This window comes from Mastomys coucha, unplaced genomic scaffold (assembly GCF_008632895.1).
Source record: "Mastomys coucha isolate ucsf_1 unplaced genomic scaffold, UCSF_Mcou_1 pScaffold11, whole genome shotgun sequence".
Taxonomy (NCBI): domain Eukaryota; kingdom Metazoa; phylum Chordata; class Mammalia; order Rodentia; family Muridae; genus Mastomys; species Mastomys coucha.
In genome coordinates, this window is record NW_022196893.1 from 9,792,992 (window position 1) to 9,804,967 (window position 11,976).

The 11,976-nt window shown below is 49.1% G+C and overlaps 1 long non-coding RNA gene across 1 annotated transcript; it reads right to left on the bottom strand.

Moving 5' to 3' along the window:
• Positions 1–8,072: 8,072 nt before the first annotated feature.
• On the bottom strand, positions 8,073–8,631 carry LOC116081496. The gene is made up of 2 exons (XR_004114919.1): positions 8,396–8,631; positions 8,073–8,261 (listed from the first exon to the last, which is right to left on the bottom strand). It is a non-coding gene; the product is annotated as an uncharacterized LOC116081496 (long non-coding RNA).
• Between the last annotated feature and the right edge of the window lie 3,345 nt (positions 8,632–11,976).

The window sequence follows — 11,976 nt, forward strand, 5'->3', positions numbered from 1 at the left end:
CTCAGAAATCCGCCTGCCTCTGCCTCCCAAGTGCTGGAATTAAAGGCGTGCGCCACCACCGCCTGGCTCCCCAGTTATTTTTAAAAATCAGTTTTTAGGGCTGGTCATGATGGCATTACATCACTTGGGAGCTTCTCCCCATCCCCCCAGATTTCTAAAAATGTGGTGCTGCACACCTTTAATCCCAGCATTTGAGAGGCAGAGACAGGTGGATCTCAGGTTTTTGGTTTTTCAAGACAGGGTTTCTCTGTATAGCCCTGGCTGTCCTGGAACTCACTCTGTAAACCAGGCTGGTCTTGAACTCAGAAATCCACCTGCTTCTGCCTCCCAAGTGCTGAGATTAAAGGTGCGCGCCACCTCTGCCCGGCAGATTTCTGAGTTTTAAGGTTAGCCTGGTGTACAGAGCAAATTCCAGGACAGCCAGGGCTACATAGGGAAAACTTGTTTCAAATAAATTTTTTTTTAAATTTGTTAGGGAAGCACCTGTGTAGGATGGTTTCTGGGAATCCTACTATATGGGTGCTGGGATTGAAGTTTTCAGGCAAGTGGCAAGTACTTTTCGTACTGTCCCTTGGGTCAGCCTGACAGCTAGGACGACTATACAGAGAAACCCTGTCTTGCAAGCAACAAGAATAAACATAGTCCCTGGGCTAACACTGGAGTTGCAAGTTTTCTCTTTCCTATCTCACGCTGGATCAGGGACTTGGAGAGATGGCTCAGTGATTAGGAGAAAATACTGTCTTAGAATCTAGGTTCATTTCCCAACACCCACATTAGTGGCGCAGAACTCCCTGTAAATCCAATTCCAGGGGGTACCTGGCCATCTGGAGGCACATGTCACATATAAACTAAAAGCCTTATACATATACATAAATAAAAATAACAGTTGAGGGCTTTTTTCCAGATCAGCAGTAGGCTGACTGACATGGCTTCCTGGCCCTGTGCTTGCCTTACCCAGGGTCACACACACACACACACACACACACAGTGTGTGTGTGTGTGTGTGTGTATGGCTGGCTCCAGGTCATCCCTCAGCCCAGTGGCCGTCTGTGCTTGGCAGCCAGCAGCTCCGGTGTGGGGCGGGCACAGCTGAACTCTGCCTGGCACAGTGAGGAATGCAGTGAGCTGAGCAGCTGCACCCAACATGCAGGGGCTTGGTTCTGCCTTGCCCGGAGCAGAGCAAGCTGGCTCAGAATCCTTCCATACATGGCCAGAGCAAGTGCTTTGTTATCAGGGAATGAGAGTTCTGGGTGGAGCTGGTTACCAGAAGGTTGTGAATCAGTAAGAGAAGGCAGCACAGCAGAATGTGGTGGTGGCCAGGTTTAAGCCCTGCCTGCCACTCTAGCTGTGTGATTACAGCCCAAGTTACTATTCACTGCTGTAGTTTCTCGGCTATAAGATGGGAAAGGCACCACCTGCCTCACGATTGTGCTGATGAGCAAATTACATAAAGTTCTTAGAACGGCCCTCACTATGTAATTAGGAAATGAAAGCCATTATTAGCATCTTGTGAACTTGACAGTCATAGACTAGGCAGAAAGGTCATGTGTGCCACAGCCAGGCAATGTCACGGTAGAGCAGGGACCCGAGCCCTTCCAACAACACCTGAGGGCTTTTCCCAGTCTGTTTCTCCAAGGACCAGATGGAGGACCAGGGCACAAACGTAGCACATGAGGAGACTTTGGGAGACTCTGGGTCCCACTTCCTGCAGTAAAGGAACTGTGGGTGCAGAGGCCAGGTCACCAAGAGGCTGGGGCACTCGCTGGAGCAGCTCAGCAGCCAGCAGGCACGGAAAACTTCAGGGAATGTGGATGTTACAGGGGACAGGGTTTCACTCTAGGGACTGCTAGGTGGGAGAAGCCCAGTTTCCTGACTCACAGTGAGGTGATAATGAGTCTGATGAGGAGGCAGGAATAGCCAGAGGGAAAGTAGGGAAAGAGCCTGTGTGAGCCTAGCAAGGTGCCAAGAGTGTAACAAAATGGAAAGAAGGAAGCCAGTGGTGATGGCAGTGCACGCCTTTAATCCCAGCACTTGGGAGGCAGAGGCAGGCAGATCTCTGAGTTCAAGGACAGCCTGGTCTACGGAGTGAGTTCCAGGATAGCCAGGGCTACACAGAGAAACCCTGTCTAAAAAGAAAACAACAACAACAACAAACAAACAAAAACAAAAAAAAATGGAAAGAAGGAGTCAAAAGCTGGGATTAGAATCCCAAGCTCTAGACACCCCCTTAACCCCCCAGGTGGCTAGAGCTGGCTCCTCAGCAGCCTCTGAAGGCCTTGGGAGCCTTCAGGCCTCAGTGTTTCTCCTCCTTTTTTCTTTCCTCACTCTGCCTCTTCCACATTGTACTGTGAGCCTAAAATAAGAGTTAACATACTGTTATCAGTCTAAGTGATGGTGTGTGCCTAAGGCCTGCATAGAATGTAGAGTCATAGAGCAAGAGCCATAAAGGATAGTGGGATGTCCTCAGAAACCAAGCCTGCCTGCCTGATCAGTGTCAGTGGCTGCTCGTTCCCACCCAGCCTGCGCTGCACATAGGTCAAAGCTGGCCTTCCGGGATTTTGAGAGGTTCCAGGAAGCAGCTGAGATGCAGGCTGGGGACCTACCAATGTCAAGGCCCAAAGCCTGACCAGCAATTTCCTGAGGTTTTGCTGGAGGGGGTGGGGATGGGAACCAGTAGTGTCTCCCAGCAGGCTCTACATTCCTGTCAGCCTGTTGTGAAGCCAAGCATTAGCTGATTTCTGGCTCCACCCTAACCCTGGCCAGGTTCTTTCCTCCTGAATCCACTACCCAACCTCTACAACTGAACTGGTGAATTCTGAGCTGAGAGGTGACTTCCTCTTCCGATCAGAGTTGGGGACTCGGAACCTGGAACCTCCAGGGTCCTCATCCTGGTACAGCCCCTTCAGACTAGGAGACTTGTGCATTCACTTCGCAGAGCCCCTGCTATCTCTACGCAGTCAGTCAGTTGAGCCCCCCAACTCTTGGCCTTTCTACCAGCTCCTGTCTCCAGGGAAGGTGACATAGCTCTGTGTATCCTTCATATCCCACCAGTGAACTGGTGTCCTGGGTAACCTGGGGCTGAAACCCACCCTAACTCCTGGATCTTGGACAGAAAAGTGTCACTTTTTGTTTGTGACAGGAAGAACTACTGGCTCCGTGCTGCGCAGAGGCAGGCAATTGGGAAACAAACAAACCCTTTCCTGTGTGTGACAGTCCTTTCCTTGTCACCTAATCTTCAGAGAGGCCACCTTCCTGTATCAGGAAAGCTCGAGAACCATTTCCGCTCTGCCCGCCTTTGGCTTACAGAGGGGCCGGCCTCACTCAGAGGGAGAGGGCTCCCCTGTGCAGCTGCTGTGCAGACAATGCTAAATCAAGTCCTTCCACTCATTCCCCTCCAGGTAAACGTCCTAATGTACTGCACACACAAGTCGGCTTCTAGGGCCGTATGGGGCCATTAGCACATATGACTGCCGAAAGTGGGGAGAGAAGCTACTAGAAGGCCTCAGTTGGAGGTTTAGGGGATGTCAGCCCAGGCTTGGCCTTTGACACATCTTAAGGCAGGGCCTCCATGTAGCCTCCATGTAAATGGAACATCCCAGGGGGACTTTTTTTTTTCTTTTTTTTTTTTTTGGTTTTTCGAGACAGGGTTTTTCTGTGTAGCCTTGGCTGTCCTGAAACTCACTCTGTAGACCAGGCTGGCCTCAAACTCAGAAATCCACCTGCCTCTGCCTCCCAAGTGCTGGGATTAAAAGCATGCGCCACCACTGCCCAGCCCAGGGAGGCTCTTGTTCAGTAGCATCCTGGAAACTAAATCTGAATGGTGACAAGCAGCTCTGCAGCTCTCCAGTAGGGACTTGGACACAATGTCTGCTCTGGTTTACCAGGAATACTTTTTTTTTTTTTTTTTAAGACAGAGTTTCTCTGGGTAACTCTGGCTCTCCTAAAACTCTCTCTGTAGACCAGGCTAGCCTCAAGCTCACAGATCTTTTTGCCTTTGCCTCCTAAGTGCTGGGGTTAAAGGTGTGTGTGTCACCATCACCCAGCTACAATGAACTTCATGATGATGTTTTCACAGTTGTATGTGAAGTATTCTGATCATATTCACCCTCATCACCCTGACTTGTCCCCTATCTGACTCCTGGTCACCTTCCCAGCTCCCACCTTGTCCCCTTCTCTTTCGTGTATGTGTCCTGTAACCCTGTGAACTTGAGTAGAGTTATTTACATGAGCTTATGTAAGGGGTTATGTCCTAGAACATGGGCCCCTCACCAATGGCTACACCTTTGAAAACTTCCACTAACTCCCCAGGGGTGTGTCCGATGACAGGTCTCTGACCCCAGAGTCGTTATAAAGTGCAGTAATATATGTTAGCAGTGTCTGGACTACACTTGATGCCCTATAGTTTGGCCGCTTGCATTATTTAGCATCTTTGTCCAATGGGCATACTCCTGTGTACAAAAAGTAACCCAGTGTGGGCGACCACTGAAATGCAACTTTAGGGTTGACCCTTAGTCTCCTGCAGAAGTGAGAGGACCCTCAAATCCTTCACCCATTTTCTCATCATATCCCTCATCATCTTTGTGTGACAGTTGTCTGTAACTGCTTACAGATCTGTCTTCCACACTGTCAGTTCTCCAGGGTAGGCGTGTGGAAATTCCTGTCTGATCTCAGCACGAACATTCCCTTTGGGGTCCTTCTCATTCGGAGGGTGAGTTCTGCGAGAAGACCTGAAGGCCTGGCTTGGGAAAGCAGCAATGGGCATCTCAGAACAGCCTGTAACCTCAACAGGAGTCTGCCGCATAGGAGAGGGGGTTGGGCTCCCATGATGAGCACCCTGTGCCTCTGAATAAATCTCTTCTCCCTTTGCTCTGTTCAGTATGTCAGGGGAGCTTGCTAAATGTTGGATCTTTCAGTAGATTCTTTGACTCGGGGCAATCCCAGAAAACAAAGCTTGCTCAGTGACAGACAGCACAGGGTCCACTCTTCTCTCCAGAGCTTAGTTCAAGGGTAGCTCCCTTTGTCCAGTCCCAGGAAGATTTTCTAGAATGTGGTAGGTAGGGGCAGGATGGTCTCCAGGCCAGGCCTATCTGGCATTCCAGGCATCAGGCTTCCTCAGGGCAGGCTAGCAAGTGTCCTAGCAAATCCTGGGCTGCACCCAGAAGGATGGAGAAGGGGAGGGAGCTGCCATCCTGCTCCTGGGCATCCCCCATGCCTGCTACTGGCCCTATCCCTGCCCTGCCCCAGGCTCTACAAGGCTCCCATTGTCTATTGCTTTGCCCTGCTGACTCCCAGGGAGCTCAGAGTCTGGGGGACAGCTTGGGTGGAAAAACTGAAGATCACACCAGAAGAAGCTATGGAACTTGAGGAATCCTAGGCTAAGAACCGGGAATCTGAGGGTCAAGGCCCCTTAGAAATGCAGTACAGATTAGGCCACAGGTGGTCTGGCTCCAGTCTGTCCACCCCAGAGAGATGGTTGTGTGCACACAGCCAGCTCCCTCCTCTTCCTTTACCTCCCCCCACCCCCGCCTCTGTCTTTCTCTGTCTCTCTATGTGTGGTTCTCTCTTTGAATCTCTCTGTCTCTGTGTTTCTGTCTCCCTGAATCTCTTTCTCTCTCTCTCTCTGAGCCCCTCTTCCCCCATCTCTTTTTCTTATGAAGCTGTGTTTGCTCCTGAGTTACTCACCTTCCCAGTGATTTGCCTAAGGCCCTTGGTTGCTGAGTGGACAGATTTGTGTGTCCTTGTTTGGGGCTGGCTTTATTTTCCAATCAGAGCCTAGGCATTGGGAGTGTGCTTGAGTAGAGGGAGGGCCAGGGTGAATCCTCAGCGCTGCAGGAATAGTAATAGCAACTATGAAAAATGCCTGCTTTCCTCCCAATGATGTGTAAGCAGTGCTATATTGATAGGGAAAACTTAAAATGGCATTTTCCTGTGTATGTGTGTACTGTGGTCATGTGGGTTTGTGTGTTTTGGGGGGTGCTCATTCACATGGGCGCAAGGCCAGAGGTCAATACTGAATATCTGCCTTGGCCACTCTCTACATTGTTGTTATTGTTTGTTCATTTTGTGTGTAGAATGGGTGTGAATGCTACAGCACAGATGTGGAAATCAGGACAACTCAAGAAAGTCACTTCTCTCCTTCCATTGTGATTAAACTCGGGCTTCGTAGCAAGTGCTCTTATCCACGGAGTCATCTCCCTGGCTCTGTCACATCTCCATATCTATCTATCTATCTGTCTGTCTATCAGTCTTTCATCTATCTAGCTTTCTATTACCTGTCTATCTGTCTGTCTATCTATGTATCTATCTATCTGAGATGGAGTCTCTACATAGCTCTAGCTGTCCTGGAACTCATAGCGATCCTCCTGCCTCTGCCTCCGCCTCCTGAGTGCTGAGATTAAAGGTGTGTGCTAACACACACACACACACACACACACACACACACACACACACACACGCCTTATTTTAGACAGGGCGTCTCCCTGACTTTGGGTAAACTGGCTGACCTATGAGCTCTAGGGAATCTCCCTGTCTCTGCACATCAGTGTCGATGTTATTTTTGTTGTTAGTTTAGGAGGCTTGAACACAGGGCCTCATGCTTCAGGATCCAGCACTTTGCCTGGTCTGAGTCTCAGGATGTAGTTCAGTCTGGCTGTGAATGTGCAACCCTCCAACCCTAGCCTCCCACATAGCCAGAACTGTGCCTGACTTCCCATAGCATCTTTTGAAGCCACTGTGTGTTTTTGTATCAGCCGGCTGGGCTGAAATGTAATCTGAACAATCAGCTCATTTTCAGAGCTTTGCTTTAGTGAAGATCAGTGCTCGTACAGGAGCACCTGGGATATCTCATTTGAAAGTCAGTCCTAGAAATCGGCCTGCTGTCTCACGGGTGGGGCACCCTTGCCTTTTACTCAGGCTGATGTCAAGCCTTGCACAGGTGACATTTTATCCAAGGTCTTCCAGGAAGTCCCAGCCAAGAGAGCAGTTGGTATGTGGCTGTGCCAGACAGGTACCTGTTCCCACACCTAGAAACACAACACACAAAGCTACCCATGGCTCTAAGATGGAAGATGCTTGGGCCTCTGAGCAGCTGCATTATCATGTGGCTAGGTTCAGAGACCAGAGGATCCTGGGTGGCAAGAATGTTCTGTTTTGTTTGTTAGGGTTTTATTTATTTTTTAGACAAGGTCTCACTGTGTAGCCCTAGGTGGCCTGGAACTCACAAAGATCTGCCTGCTCCTCCTCCGAGGTGCTAGACTAAAGGCCACAATAATATTCATTGCCCCTCGGCCCTCTCTAAAAGATCTACCATGTGGCTCCTTCTTGGGGGAAGGAGGAGGATGAGGGACCGGCATTGAGCCTAAGGCCTTCTGATTGCTAAGCAAGGGGTCCACCTTTGACTTACCATCTGAAGTCCATTCCTCTCCTTTTCATCTCTCTGAAACTTATCTTGACACTTGTGTGCGCAAATAAATGCGAGCCCTGGGAAGTAGGTTATTAGTTCATTCCTTCTTACCAGCGTTAATTAAATGTTCCCCTCTCCCATGCTCAGTAGGGTTTTGGCTGTTCTTTCTGATGGTTGGTTTTCATTGCCAATACACAAACACCTGGCAGACATGCATCTGAGCCCTTCTGTGAGTGGGAAGGAGATGTGGCTCGAACTCAGGTGGTACCACCTCTTTTAGTCATCCTACTGCTGAAGAGACACCATGACCTAGGCAACTGACAGAAGAAAGCATTTAATTGGGGGTTTGCAATTTCAGAGGACTTCCCATGGTTGTCACAGCATGGAACAGCAGCTAAGCACTTACATCGGATCCACAAGCAGGAGACAGAGAAAAACGAGAGTTTGGGCCTGACGTGGACGTTTGAAACCTCAAAGCCGACCCTTGACCCTCGATGACACACTTCCTCCAACAAGGCCACACCTCCAAATCCTTCCTAAATAGTTCCACTAACTTGGAACCAAACATTCCAATGTAAGAGCCTATGGGGGCCATTCTCATTAAAATTACCATCCCATCCCATACAGCCCAGGGCTGAATGAAAAGGGAGAAATGAGGCTGGGGAGATGGTTCCATGGGTAAGAGCATTTACTGTACAAGCATGAGGACCAGAGTCTGCATCACCATGAGAAACTGCAAGTGTCGCCACAGCTGCCTGTAACCTCAGTGCTATGGGGATGTGGATGGAGACAGGAAGATGACTGGAGTCTGCCGGCTGCCAGCTTAGTTCCAAAATAAGGAAGAGCCCGTCTCTAAAGACTGTGGTGGAAAGGGATAGAGCAGGGAGGGCACTGGCAGCCTCCCCTGGCCTCTGTGTGCGTGTGTGCACATGCCAGTGTGTTACATCACACAGAGACAAAAGAGAAGAGGCAGAAAACCAGCAAAGCACCCACGTCATCACTGTCAGCCTCCTGCTCAGGACGCAGCGGTAGCAACTCCTCACGTTCCTGCAGCCATCACACTGCGAACCAACAAATGTTCGCCCTTCCTTCCTTAAGCTGCTGAAAGAGAAAGGAATACACTATTGCAGCTATACATATACATATATATATACACAAAATTATTTAATGTATATTGTAGCTGTACTCAGACACAGCAGACAGAAGAGGGCATCTGATGGTTGTGAGCCACCATGTGGTTTCTGGGAATTGAACTCAGGACCTCTGGAAGAGCAGTCAGTGCTCTTAACTGCTGAGCCATCTCTCCAGCCCCCTGTTGTAGCTTTTAAAACCTCATTCTCACCAGGCAGTGGTAGCACACGCCTTTAATCCCAGCACTTTGGAGGCAGAGGCAGGCAGATTTCTGAGTTTGAGGCCAGCCTGGTCTACATAGTTAATTCTAGGACAGCCAGGGCTGCACAGAGAAACCCTGTCTCAAAAAACAAAAAAAACAAAAATAATAAAATAAACAAACCAAAACCAAAAAACCCTTATTCTCATCATCCTTCACGGCCCTTCTGCCAAGCAGGTTGACTGGCAGAATGGTAAACAGAAGGCACAGCCCCCAGTTCCTGCCCAGTTCAGCCAGAAACCGGCTCTGGCTCTGGCCACTCTACCCACATTGCTCACTCTTTCTCTTAACCCCACCCACCCCCTTTGAGTCTGGGAATGTAACTCAATGCCTTGCACATGCTGGGCAAACATGATAGCACTGAGCTGCATTCCCAGGCTCAGTGAATGACATGAAAAATAAGATGACATAGCTCATCTGGTAGAGTGCTTGGATAGCAAACACACAGGGCCCTGGATTCAGTCTCCAATATGGTGTAAATAGACTAAAACACATACATACATACATACATACATACATATCAAAAGTGCTAGCTAGCTGTGGTAGCTCATGCCTTTAAGCCTGGTGCTTACAGGGCAGAGGCAGTCAGAGCTCTGAGGCCAGCATGGTCCATAGAGCAACTTCCAGGACAGCCAGGACCATACAGAGAGACCCTGTCCAAAACCAAGCAAAACAAAACTGCTAAAGACCCTAAGTCCTAATCCTGAAATCATGGCTTCACCTTAACTTTGGCCGAGGGGCCAGCCCTGCTTATCTGTCTGTGGCTCCTGAACCTCACCTGCAGACAGGGACTCAGCCTCTACCCACACGATGATTGACCGTCTACACTGCATTTTTACCACCATTAACACACATGGTTACCTACAAGCCTGGGATTCAGGCAGAGCAAAGATTACTGTCCCTGCCTTTACAGGGCAGAAATTGGGGCTCATTGGGCTGAGGTGTCTGGCCTGCACTGGTCCATCCTTCATGACACAGCAAGCTGACTCAGGCAGTGGGTTTATGAAGCCCACAGATGACTGTTGGGGGCTAAGAGCTGAGCTGTGTACGCTATCATTAAAGCAATGGAGATCGAGGTCAGATGAATGGCAGTGGGTGACCTAAAGGCAGCCCTTTAGGACAGCAGTACAGCCATTTCTGGGATTTTAAATATTTTGGACAGGGTTTTGCTACTTAGCTGAGGCCGACCCCCAGAATCAAGATCCTCTTGGGTTTTTAGTGAGGATCCTGGGTGATGTTTGATGAGGCGGAAGAAGCTAGTTTCAAGATCCAATCCTAAGTCTTTGAGTGTGTGCAAGTGCTTGGGACCCTGATTCCATAGGGGACCGGCAGGAAATGGTGAAGGCAAAATGCTGGTCTTTTAGCTATAGACAAACTCAGAGGTGTGAAGCTGGCCCACGCAACTTCAGGCCCTGTATTGTGAAATGTGATTCTGTGGGCTTTGAGGAAGCAGAATTCAGCCTCTTTGGTGATTGACAAGTTAGGTATAAAAGTTTCAACCCCTTTCATATTATTGAGTCCTAGTATCAATTAACTCATGGATGTCAGGCATACATACATTACTTTTTTAAAGGTTAATTTTGAGCGGGGCAGTGGTGGCGAATGCCTTTAATCCCAGCACTTGGGAGGCAGAGGCAGGCAGATATCTGAGTTTGAGGCCAACCTGGTCTATAGAGTGAGTTCCAGGACAGCCAGGTCTATACAGAGAAACCCTGTCTTGACCCCCTCCCCCTCCAAAAAAAAAAGTGTGTGTGGGTGTTTTGCCTGCCTGCATGTCTGGGTACCACATGCACACAGTGCTTGTGGAGTCAGGCAGTGTCCCATCCCCAGAACTGGAGTTGCTGGCCAGTTTCAGACTGAAATCCAACCCAGCAGACACAAGAGCAGCAAGTGCTCTTAACAGCTCCATACATTTATTTATTCTTGTGTCCACAGTGTGTTTTTATGGTCGTAGAGGCATTGTGTGCCATGACACCTGTGTGGAGGTCAGAGGTAAGCTTCTTTGAGTTGGCTTTCTCTTTCCATCTTGTGGGTGTAGACAATTGAATTCAGATCAGCAAGTTCAGACTTTACCTGGTGAGCTATCTGACTGGCCTTATTTATTCGGAGACAGTCTATAACCTTGTCTTGGAACTCACTATATATCCAGTGGGCCTCCAACATCCAGAGATCCCACTGACTCTTTTGTTGTTTTGTTTTTGGTTTTTTTGAGACAGGGTTTCTCTGTGTAGCCCTGGCTGTCCTGGAATTCACTCTGTAGACCAGGCTGGCCTCAAACTCAGAAATCTGCCTGCCTCTGCCTCCCAAGTGCTGGGATTAAAGGCATTCGCCACCACTACCCAGCTTCCACCTGACTCTTGATTGTTGGGATTAAAGGTAGCCACCATACCAGGCTCCAATTTTTTTTTTTTTTTTGGACACAGTTTTAGACTGTAGCTCAGGCTAGCCTGGTACTATTGTAATGGAGGCTATCCTCAGGTTCTTCCTGCCTCATGCCATGTATGAACACTTGAGCCATTCTGCCCAGTTTTATTTTTGAAACAAGTTTCTTGTAGCCCAGGATGGCAGGCACCTCTTGGGTATAAACTAGAAGGCTCTCTCTTCATTTTTAAGATATGAAACTATAATTCAAGGTGACCCAAGATCACATGGCTGGGGAGTGAGGGAACCAGGATTTGAGCCTGGGTTGATAAAACTCCAAAATCCTGTTCCAGATGACTAAGACCCTGTTTGTTCCCTCAAGAGGGAGCAGTAGACTCATTCCTACAAGCTACACATAGGTCAGAGTGATGTCACCGTCCCTGCAGCCCGATTCATCAGCCTGAGTTTAGTTAGGAAAGGTCTCTGGGGGAGGGGTCTCCTGGTGGGGTCTTGAAGAAACTAGCAAACCAGACGATGAAGGGGGGAAAAGGGGGGACCAAAGCCAGCTGTGGCCAGAACACACCATTAGACTGAGTCGTCTGTGTCTGTTTCTAAACCAGCAAGAGCCCAGCCCACCGCCATTCTAAAAGTTGAAGAGACAGAGCCCCAGAAGGATTTATGATCGCCTAGTTTACACAGAGACGGGGAACCATAAAGAACCAGCTTGGTTATGGGATCTCCAGCCTGTCACACTACATAGCTTTCTGGTCTAGTGGTAGTAAAGGGTTTTGGGTTCCCTAGGCTGATGGTAAATTAAGGTGTT